Source organism: Capra hircus, chromosome 17, assembly GCF_001704415.2.
Source record: "Capra hircus breed San Clemente chromosome 17, ASM170441v1, whole genome shotgun sequence".
In the NCBI taxonomy this organism is placed as follows: domain Eukaryota; kingdom Metazoa; phylum Chordata; class Mammalia; order Artiodactyla; family Bovidae; genus Capra; species Capra hircus.
The window spans coordinates 9,363,640-9,373,754 of record NC_030824.1 but is presented as its reverse complement, the minus strand read 5'-3'; the positions used below and the strand labels follow the sequence as shown (position 1 = coordinate 9,373,754).

The 10,115-nt window shown below is 41.2% G+C and overlaps 1 protein-coding gene across 3 annotated transcripts in view; it reads right to left on the bottom strand.

Moving 5' to 3' along the window:
- Positions 5,133 to 10,115, bottom strand: part of PTPN11 (protein tyrosine phosphatase, non-receptor type 11) — a 67,788-nt gene continuing 62,805 nt past the window's right edge. For all 3 annotated transcript variants that reach the window (XM_018061157.1, XM_018061155.1, XM_018061156.1), the window contains exon 16: positions 5,133 to 9,210. The gene's annotated coding sequence lies outside the window, so the exon portion shown is untranslated. The remainder of the gene's footprint in view (positions 9,211 to 10,115) is intronic.

Here is a 10,115-nt window from a genome sequence, read left to right as displayed (position 1 = left end):
CAGCATCCTGGCAATGCCAAGAATGCTCTCCATCAACCTGAGGAAGGAAAAAAACTGAGAATGACAATCACAGCAAGGCCCAAACCACAATGCACAGACAGGTATATTCCATATGCACCTAAAGAGCATTTACAGAAATTGATTGGTGATTCAGTAATTCCAGACAAGTCAGCCAGTCAGAGAGAATTGAATATCTTTAGTCCTAAACTCAGAACAGGACAGATCCAGAACTAAAAAGGAAAGAAAGAAACAAAAAGGCAAGTGACATAAAGAATTCACAGAAAGGGATATACAAAGCATTTGAAATGATGCTTGAGAGAAGCAGATTTAGTTACACTGAACCATCTCTGTTCATCTATTAGAGGGATGAGGGCTCATGTTGGACCACAGGGTAAAGATACGAGGGGAAAGAGGCTGGTCGGGCTATAACTAGTGTCAGCCACACTGGGGGACATTTCAGCATTCTGCATCCAAGAAACAAGTGTAAACTCTTGGAACCAGCACTTTGTTGTTGCTGTTGTTTAGTTGCTCAGTCGTGTCCAACTCTTTGCGACCCCATGGACTGCAGCACACCAGGCTTCCCTGTCCTTCACCAGCTCCCAGAGTTTACTCAAACTCATGTCCATTGAGTTGGCGATGCCATCCAACCATCTCATCCTCTGTCGTCTCCTTCTCCTCCTGCCCTCAATCTTTCCCAGCAGCAGGGTCTTTCCCAATGAGTCGGCTCTTCTCATTATATGGCCAAAGTATTGGAGCTTCAGCTTCAGCATCAGTTCTTCTGATGAATAGTCTGGACTGATTTCCTTTAGGATTGACTGGTTTGATCTCCTCACAGTCCAAGGGACTCTCAAGAGTCTTTTCCAACACCATATCCAAGTAACAAATGTAAACTCTTGGAACTGGCACTTACTGTGGGACATATGTTCAAAGCTGCTCTCAGTCCTTGGGGATAATGAGAAACACTGTTCACAGGTGACAGGTGTGAAGAGATTTCCCACTGTATGCTCTTTTGACTGATGCTAAAGCTGAAGTTCCAATACTTTGGCCACCTAATGCAAAGAGCCGACTCATTGGAAAAGCTCCTGATGCTGGGAAAGATTGAGGGCAGGAGGAGAAGGAGGTGACAGAGGAGGAGATGGTTGGATGGCATCACTGACTCAGTGGACATGAGTTTGAGCAAACTCTGGGAGACAGTGAAGGGCAGGGAAGCCTGGCATGCTGCAGTCCATGGGGTCACAGAGAGTCAGACACGACAGCCACCGAACAACAAAAAAATGCTCTTTTGAATATTTCACACTTTGTTCTAAGTGAATTTATTATGTATTCAAAAACAAACACAATTTTTTAAGCCTAAGGGAGGGAAACTTTTAAAAAACAGACATATTGGTTAATGGGTCCAGAATTTCAGTGGTGATGATACAGTTCTGGAAATATCGTGGTTAATGTTGCACAATAATGTGAATTCCTCATACCATACACTTAAAAGTGGTATAAACGTTCAATTTTGTGTTACTCACATTTCACAATTTAAAAAAAAATTTTTAAACAAACTAAAGACAAACACAAAAGAACTCATGAATCATGAGATCACATTCAAAAACAATTACTTGGGAATTCCCTGGTGACCAGATGGTTGATGGCATCATCAACTCAATGGACCAATGGACATGAGTTTGAGCAAACGCCAGGAAACAGTGAAGGACGGGGAAGCCTGGTGTGCTGCAGTCCACGGGGTCACAAAGAGTTAGACACAAATGAGTGACTGAATGACAACCAGTGGCTCGGATTCTGAGCTTTCACTGCCAAGGGCCCACGTTGGATCTCTGGTTGGGGAACTAGATCCCAGAAGCCGCAGAGCCAAAAAAAAAGAAAACACCAGCACTTGGAAAACACATTCTGCCAAGCTGTTAAAACTCAGAGGCCTAGATTATATACATTCTCTAGGGTAGTCCTGAATTAATAAATAAAGGAACATTTATTAATTGTAAAACTAAATTGCAATGTAACTCTGTGAACTTATATGAAAACATTTACAATGTAGGAAAAAAAAATCCTTCGCCTTAGGACATGAACTTGATTTTTCCCTTGAAAAATGTGGTCTCAACAGTGATTACATTCAGAATGAAATGGCTCATTCCAAACCATAGTTATACTCTAAATTATACTAGGAAGTCCTAACAAAACTAGCCTAGATTATCCAAATAGTGACTTTATACTTCACCAAGAACAGGATGGTTAAAAATGTGGTGAACAGCTGCATGGATAGAGGATAAAGACACTGATAAAATATGTACTATGTTTTGCTGCAAAATGTGTCCAGAAGAGTCCTAGAACTGCCATTGGTGCAGATCATGACAAACAGAATTATTCTCCTTTATTCAAAGATGAATAGAGAAGAGTTGAAAGAGAAGAAGGGAAATAGCTATTTGCCTTGCATGTTCATTTCTAGAAAGAGAAGCAAAGAAACTGACCTTAACTGAACCCACAAGAAAATGAAAGGACAGTTTGCCTATTTCTCTACACACACACACACACACACACACACACACACTTCCCCTCTTTCTCTGTATATACGCACACAAACACAGAGAGGCTCCCCAATGGCCAAGAATAAGCTTAAGGGACCCCCAACATTGAATTCCAACTCCCCTATAATTTACTCCTCTATGTAACCATTCAGTTAATACTCTTATTGTCTACTCCCATCAAATTACTACCTGTATATAGATCTGTTTCCTTGACTACACCAAACATGTCAAAACAAGGACTTTTATCCATCTATTCCCGTGTCTAGTCTCTAGCAAGGATTTAATTTTTGCTGAATGGAAGAGAGTTTGTACCCAAAACACTCTACGGTCTCATCAGGTAGAGACAAGTCTGAGTAACATATGAATTCTTTTGTCCATAAAAATGTTTATAAGATTCTTTCTTATCAACTCTTCTTTGAGTAGCTGTGTTTTATATCAGGATGCTATTTGGAGATTTAAATCATCTAACCTCAAATGACAAGACTATCAGCTCACTAGTAACTGTGGCTATTGATAAAACAGCAAATCACTCTTCTTGGCTCAAATTCAGTGTTTGGAAGCTCACTTAGTTCCTAGGGGGAAAAAAACAGCACCTGCAATAAAACCATTTACTTCAGGTCACCATCCCCCTTTTTTTTTTCAACTGCTTCTTGTATGGGCTTCCCTGATAGCTCAGCTGGTGAAGAATCAGTCAAAGCAAATGGGTGGATACAAAAGCATGCACATGATCCAATAACTAGGTGCTTTCTTCAAAAGCTTTTCATTTACAAGATGATCAAGCTTGACAGGCTACAGCCCAGCCCATCGGGTTGAAAACAGTCGGACACAACTGAGTAACTAACACGACAACAAGCTAAATAAACCCTTAGCGCTCCATTCACAATTAATTGGTTATGGGGATTCCTGCTTTGCCCTTTAATCTACACATTCTCTTAGGGACTCTTCTTATGTATAAGACCTATAGAACTAGAAAGTTCTTTCATGACAAGTAAAAGATATTGCCATTGCCGTCTAATGTACAGAAATTCCTTGGTGGCTTAGACGGTAAAGAATCCACCTGCAATGCAGGAGACCTGGGTTCGATCCCTGGGTTGGGAGGATCCCCTGGAGAAGGAAATGGCAACCCACTCCAGTATTCTTGCCTGGAAAATTCTATGGACAGAGGAGCCTGGCAGGCTACAATCCAAGGGGTTGCAAACAGTCAGGCACGAACGAGCAACTAATATCTAATGTACAACTCAGGATCTCAGGCAGGTTGAAGGGGAAAGAGAGTTTCTAGGCCAGCAGTGTATACCTTTTCTGAAACCCCAGAGGGTACACACCAAAGTTGTTGTTGTTCAGTCGCTACACACCAAAGTACCATGCTATGAAAACCCAGCAGAGGTTCCCCTCTCAAGAAAATTCCCTTGATAGATACCCTCAGTTCCTTTTCACAACTCCCATACCATTTGCAATTCACTAATTCCCATTTTTCCTGCTTATCTTACTGTCCTGCATCTTCAGTAGTGCTTATCCCAAGTACAGCTAACTGCTTTCCTTTTTGCTGCACCATGTGGCTTGTGGGATTTTTTTTTTTGACTGCACCCCACAGCCCGTGGGACCCTAATTCCCTGACCAGGGGTCGAACTCAAGCCCCTTGCATTGGAAGGTGAAGTCTTAACCACTGGACTCCCAGAGAAGTCCCTTGTGGGATTTTAGTTCCTTGACCAGGATCAGGACCAGGGATCGAACCCGGGCCCTTAGCACTGAGAGCACTGGCCCACCAGGGAATCCCCAGTTAACTACCTTCTGACTGTACCAGGCCTAGCTCCCATGTTGGAGCACCACCACTGTGACGATGGCCCCCACATCTATTCTGCTCACTGCTCAGTCCCAGTGACTTAACACAGACAGACGTAGCACTCGGCATTTCGCAGGGGCTCTGTATTTCCTGAATGGATACATGACCAAACCACCTGCATCTAAATACAGACAACTCGGCTGAGACCAAGAGGAAGGCAACAGTATTTTACAAAAGTGTAAGTAAGTAAATAATACAGATCATTCCTTGGATTTATAATACAGAAGGAATACCTGTTTTGTTATTTATAAAAAAGGATTTCTTTCTGGGTAGCGATGTCAGAAGCAGCAAACGGCCCTGTTGGTATGAGGTATGAGACCTAAGCTACTCCTAAGGGGAGACTGACGTCCTGCGCCACGCTGATTTACTGCTCCTGCAAGCCTCCTTTATCGTATCTTCACTTCAGGGCCCCACTCAACACTATTTACATCCAGTTCTATATGTTTTCTGTGTATATTACACAGACATATTTTTTATTTGCTACTTACTCATAAGTTCTTTCGAATAAAATTGCCTTTGTGTCTCCCAGAGCTGCTCAATAAGTTGGTACTGAGTAAGTGCTTGAGGAACTGATTCATTCATTCTGTATTCCAAGTTCCCTTCTAGGTAAGAGTTGCTAAATGTCAGCATCTGGCCAGTATAGAGGTTCAGGGACATATAAACCCAGTTTTTCCTGGACGTTTTTTTTTTTTTTTTTTTTTTTGGAGTATAGTTGCTTTGCAATGTTGTTTCTGGACATTTTTGATGAAGTAAATGACAAATACTGTAATATAAGAAAATGGTTTTATTCCTAATTTTTAGTTCCCATACAGTTTACAAATACACTTTTACTCTGATAATGCAGCTTTGCAACTAGCAAAGCAGTTAAAACTAACACCCATAAATATAGGTGGGGAGACAATTAACAGCCACTAACGTTCCTCTACATAAACTATTCTCTTAATGTCATTTTTTAAAAACAATTGCAAATAGACTATGTAATATACGTGGGCAAAAAGGCAATTAACTGCATCTCTTGAAACACTAAATGTATAATAAACAGTGCATATTATCAACATTTACATGATTCACATCAAAATGATGACATCCTAAAACGTCTTCCTTTTAAAGGATAGATTTATCAATAAAATATTACATATCTTTTAATACTCTGGTACAATACTTCATATACTGCAGGAAAATTAACTGTAGGTCTAGTCATCAACTTAATAAAGGATCCTTTTCCATTAGCTTTTATTAATAAAAGAATCACAATTAGGTCATAAATAAACAGGCAAATTATTAATTACATGATTTGAGGTTTAGGATGAAAACTTGTAAAAATTAGTTTGATATACAGTAAAGTTATACAACACACTAAAACCAACTGTTTAATATTTTTGCCTTGCGTGAACTGCCCGTAATGAAAAAGGAATAAACTTTTTAGGGATGGAAGATACAATAAACTATATTTTGGAACTTACTTTTCGAGAGGAAGAGGAAAAAAGATTTTAAAGAAATTAAGGGCTAATACAGATCCTAACCAAGGCATATTGAAATCAGGGAGGCCATGTGCTTGCCATATAAAACTTTATTCCCCCAACAACATACAGAAAACAAAAACTGCACTGGGTTTGTACTTATGTCTACAACCTAAGCCTCCCTTGCGGATTAATAAGCTACAACAAAGCACTTCACAACTGCATACCTTCTTCCACATTCCTCTGCACTAGAAAGAACCCAGGACATTGTATTAGTTCTTAAAAACCCCAGCAAACCCTTAACAACCCCTTAATAACACCTAAAAATAATGTTGATGACTTTCTTGGGTGTTCCAAAGCAACTGGGCTTTGTAAAGGACGCACACACACCAAGAAAATCATACATGTACGTTCTCATCCCTGTTTAGCCACATTTAAAAAGTCACTGAGTCACTGATTTCAAAGGGAGAGATGACCAGAATTTTCAGGAGGGCCACACACTGAATACAAGGTGTCTTTTTGCTTTTTTTTTTCCTTTTTAAAAAAGTTATTAAGACTCTGAAATTTGGCTTCTTTTTAAAAAACCCCAATACCACGTGCCAGGTAATTTCTTCACCCCAAATATAAAATCTTATGCTTATAATTTTAAAATACTTAGCCAGCTACGGGATATTGTGCAAATTTAATGTCTACCAGCAACCTGGAAGCAGACTGTAGACGTGTAGCTATCACACCTACTTCCCAGTAACCTGATTCAACTATTACTGACTGCTCTGGCCCCGGGGCCCTCTGACTTCCTCAGAAACCACCTCTTTGGAACTTCCATTTCCACTGTATTTTTTCTTACCTGCACCTTGAGCCCCCGCCCCTGCCCCCACCCATCTTCACAGTCCCTCCACCTGAATCCATCCCATGTAACGTTACCCAAGAACCTACAATCACCTTTACCAAACACATGGCAAACCTCAGCACCCTAGGGACTATTACAACCTTGTCTTGGCATCAGTTTATAGCACATGATAGTTTGCTGACTTTATGGAGGGAAATCTAAATGAAATCAATGTCCCTTTACAAAGCTGGCCAAGATCAGGTGGTTTCCAAGTGCAAAACCAACTGATCTTAAGCTACAGGCAGAGACGTTACTGCAGCAGATATACTGTACAATCAAACCCTTGTTTGCTGGTGAAAGACCTTGCCCCCAAAGTCCACAGTCAAAAATTTACCGCAAAAATGAGAACCGTTCAATATGACAATGTAATAAAAAATAATAGGACGCAAGATCCTTGTTGCAAATACTTAACTGGAATCTCTTTCCTTACAGGTTTGACAAGAAGACAGTAGTCATTTACATTCCTCTTACAAGGTAATTACCTTCAGATCAGACCTGTGTTCTGAAGCACTGAAGGCAGTGCTTCAGTGCTGAAGTTCAAAGGCTAGGCGGGATGGGAGGTGGGGTAGGGGGGAAATCAACATACTCTTTTTTTCCAATGTACATTTTTGTCTTCTGAAAATGGCAGCCAGGCTCTCCTCAAACAAATCTCCTCAGGATTTTAAAGGAGGTAAAGCCCTCAGGAAGGAACTACTACCAGGGCTGGATCTAGTCCTTCCTTTTCAGGAGACAAAGCAAGAAGAATTCGATGAAGGAGCCCATGACTTAACAGCAAAGTTGCCACGGCATTTTATTATCTTTACCATGTCCACCAATGACGCTTTAATTGAAATACACTCATTGAATGATGATTCAACACACAGGGCAAAGAGGGATGTCTTTGGAGAAGGCACTTCAGGTAGGACGTTAGCAAATCTTACTGCTCAGTTAAAACAAAAATGAGCTACTGCTAAATCAGTCAGATTAGTGGCCTCAGGAGAACTGCTCCTCCTCACTCAGCCAACGGCAAGCATGGGTGTGGGATATGTGAGAGGAGTGCACTCCATACACCTCTCTCTGTAGGGGCTGGGGCAGTGAGCTGGTTCTGCTTTCAAATGCTCTGCCCTCACAAACACATCCATCCTTAAGAGGTCAGGTGCCCAAAGTGATGGTTCAGAAAATATGCTAAGAGCCAGCAGAAGTGGTTCAAGAAGCTTGCTGAAGGCCCTGTTTCTGCCCGACTCCCAACTTACACCAGTTATCATAACCAGCTTCAGCTTTCCAAGGTCACTAGCGGCTCCTACTTTTGCTACTTTTTTTCTTTTTAGCTGTTTTTCCATGGCACTGGTCCTGACTGTTACGCTGGGGGCCTCCAAGGAAACTTACCTCCAGTTCATGCCCTCATGCAGGCCCCTCTTCCCAAACGGGGCCTGGGCCTGGCTTTAACCAACACGGGGCAGTAGAAATGATGCGGTGACCGTTCTGGGTTGAAGTCTTCCGTGCGTGTGGCCACTACTACTTTATACCCTTGGGGCCTCAGAGCTCCCATGAATGTGGTCCAGCTACCCTGCTGGTGAATGAGAGACCTGAGGACCACACGCAGACAGAGAAGCCAAGCCATCCTGCCCACCACATGAGTGACACCAGCAAGAAAAGGAGAGGAATCACCCAGCTGAGCCCAGCCCAGTTTGAAGAAGGTGAGGAAAAGCAAGCTCTTGTTTTAAGCCACTCAGTTTTGAGGTGGTTTGTCAGCAACAAATGATAACCAAAAACTGGTTATCTGAAGATGCAATTTTTTTCCCCAAACACAAGACAATTACTCAAATGAAAAGAAAAGATGGCAAATGTTTTCCCACCACAACGTTTTCAGTCAACAGGCTGAATGGTAACTGGTCAACTGCTAAGAAGAAAGCATGCCTTTTATCCTAAGTTCCCATGATCTTTCCCCTCCGTGATTTTTTAATGTCAATGCAAAGGTAGACAGTCTGGGGCACTGGCTTAATTATTCTTGAGCCAAAATAAGAGGCCATCAAAATGAATTATCCACTACTGGATAAGTGATGATAAATAAAACTGTTCACTCTTCTATAGGATGTTGTTACTTAATTTTCCCAAATCATTTTTCCTCTTACAAGTGCCCTAGCATCCCCCACAAAGAGGGGAGAGGAAACTCAATCTGTTGAGGTTATTAAAAAAAAATGCCAATAACTAGAATTTGAGTCACCATCATCTGTAAAATATACAACACAATTTAACTGCTTCCTCAATTTAAAATAAAATTCCATAAAATATAACACTGTCTACATCATAGAGATGATTTCTTATCTGAGGACATGAGTAACTAGAAATCAGGTATCATCAAGTTAAAATACAGTGGTCTTTAAATGGTTTCAAATTTTGCTTATCAAAAGGTAGCCAACCACAGTGCAAGTTTTCCAAATTCAAGTTCATTCTTCATGTAACCTTTCTTGCATCTGTTCTTGATCTTTTCAGGGAGAGGGTGAAAGTTCACATCTAGCAAAGAAAGAAATTAGAATTTTTAAGGAGCATACATTGAAAAGTCTGGCAAGGCAGTAAACCATTTTAAAGCAGAGTTAAAGCTTTTAAATATACTACTCATTAGAAATGAGAACTTCAACATGAAATACTAAAAACCGTGAGCTTCTAAATTCTCTTGGGTTACATCCATACACGCACTTGGGTCACTCTCTAAAAAGATGATTGACAGGCAGGAGATGTACAAGGGAGATAATTCCTAGCATCAGAGCTGGAAGGTGTGGAGTCGAGCCAGTCAGAGAGGCCCAGGAGGTTCAGTGCCCTGTGTCACACAGGCAGGCAATCAGAGGCCCACTAAGGTGAAAACTCAGGCATCCTGACTCCAATCATCCAGGACCGTGTCCCCATACTTCCAAATCCCTAGAGATCCTCTCCCAGCATAGCCTGGGTTAATCTACTTTACTAAAAATTGCAGGAATGATGATATATGCTCTTCATCACCAGTTTTAACCATTTCTCAGTTAAGTGCTAACCCTGCCCTTAACAGAATTAATTTTGCATTTGATTTCAATATTTAAATGAATCCAGCTTGGAAAAAGAAATACAGGCAAAAGAAAAAGAAGGCTGATTTCTAAAAAGAAGGAGGTTTGTTTTATTATAACAGTCACAGATTATACGCCAGCTCCGAAATGCCACAAATTCACCAGACCCTGATGCTGGGAAAGATTGAAGGCAGAAGGAGAAGGGGACGGTAAGAGGATGAGATGGCTGGATGGCATCACCGACTTGATGGACATGAGTTTGAGTAAGCTCTGGGAATTGGTGATGGACAGAGAAGCCTGGCATGCTGTAGTCCATGGGGTCACAAAGAGTTGGACACGACCTGAGCGACTGAACTGAATTGATATGAACAATGAACCTGA